The sequence below is a fragment of the Trachurus japonicus genome, chromosome 11 (genome assembly GCF_045865225.1).
Source record: "Trachurus japonicus isolate A0001 chromosome 11, Traja_1.0".
NCBI classification, from domain to species: Eukaryota; Metazoa; Chordata; class Actinopteri; order Carangiformes; family Carangidae; genus Trachurus; species Trachurus japonicus.
In genome coordinates, this window is record NC_140917.1 from 9,738,720 (window position 1) to 9,740,242 (window position 1,523).

Consider the following 1,523-nt stretch of genomic DNA (forward strand, 5'->3'; position numbering starts at 1 on the left):
TGGTGTAAATGAGAAAAATATTCATAATGACTTCAAGTTTGTGATAGGAGTAAATTGACTCATCTAATTTGCATATTGTGACGTCACCAGGTGGCAGCCACATTGGATTATGTGACTTTCAGTAAAACTGAATTTGAAACATATTTACACTGAAAAAGTATTTCTTTCTGTGCATTTAGTCTACAGTCTGCCACACACACGGTGTTTCTCAACACCTGAAGATCCCTTCCTGTTCAGCTTCGAGCTGCGGGAGCCCCAACAGTGAAAGAAGAGTGGCTACGCCCCAGTCAAGCTCTTTTTTCTCAGATATTTTGCTTAAAAACACACCCACAAATGACGTCAGGATTTAAACTGAACATGTTCGCCAACTAGTGGTACCAAGCAGTAACAATAGAAGTGAACCACCGTTGAAGTACAGAAAACCCAGAGAGAGAACCCTGAAGTTACCTCGATAAGCTCAAATCCTGCTTCATAGTAGCTACAGGCCCCTGGTTGGCCCCCTGTGACAAACATTGAAATACAAACACACACATACAAACATGTACACTTGTATTTTTATTGTGTTTGAATATGCTGGCTCCTGTCCAAAGCTCACAGCTTGACTTGAACATTAATGTTATTAGCAGGAGATGCGAGATGCACAAACAGAGGGTTGTGTAACAGAACAAGTGTGATCGTTCCATCTCCCCACACCATGGTTGGTGTGGCCACAGTGCTCAGCCTCAGCTCCATTACTTGGCTGTCCTGGACTCCAAGCTTCAAACTTCACAGCAGAGCCATCAGACCACATCCACCTGCCCTCTTTGTGGAGATCACTGAGTCCAATCCAGGTGAATCCCTCAGCATGGTCAAAGTTCTTGATCAAGGTTTTGATGAAATTATTTTCATCCAGACTGTGGACGGACACCAGGTTGGCTCCCTCTGACACACAGTGGAGCTCTGCATCCGCCCAGGTCATACGTGTGGCAACGTACTTGTAGCAGCGTCCGTTGAAGCTGTACCAGAACATGGGACAGTTTCCACGCTGGAGCTTCACTACAGGTTCACCCGAAGGAGTCTCAGCACCCAGAGCCAGACCAAACAGGAGGAGGAGCAGGATCATGATGCCGTCTCTTTGGAGCCAATCGAGGAGTTGATGTGTTGGTTGGAGCTGATCTGCACCACTGACAGGCTAGTTTCTTTTATATGCTTTTTCGAGGGGGTGTCTGACATTTTGCTGTGATATTATTGGTCAAATGCTTGCCAAACACTGACATCTGTGCAGAACCACACGATATCAGAATATACGATAACGTGTTGATACCAACTTGTTCCTCTGCTCACCTCAAATGGCCTCTGTCATAATCTTGCTTGTGGCAAGAAATTCAACTAGGTTTTGTATGTGAGCAGGTCTGTAGTATTGGAAATGTCACTGTGAGTGTGTCATTCCATAAAGTTAGAGCACTAATCACTAATAATTTGGCCTGGGAAGAGGCCCAACTGTTTGTGATTATTAGGTTGCCAACCTCAGGGACTGGACACAT

General features: G+C 45.0%; 1 pseudogene; it reads right to left on the reverse strand.

Moving 5' to 3' along the window:
- Window positions 1-542: 542 nt before the first annotated feature.
- On the reverse strand, window positions 543-1,137 carry LOC146978217 (lactose-binding lectin l-2 pseudogene; annotated as a pseudogene).
- Window positions 1,138-1,523: the final 386 nt, after the last annotated feature.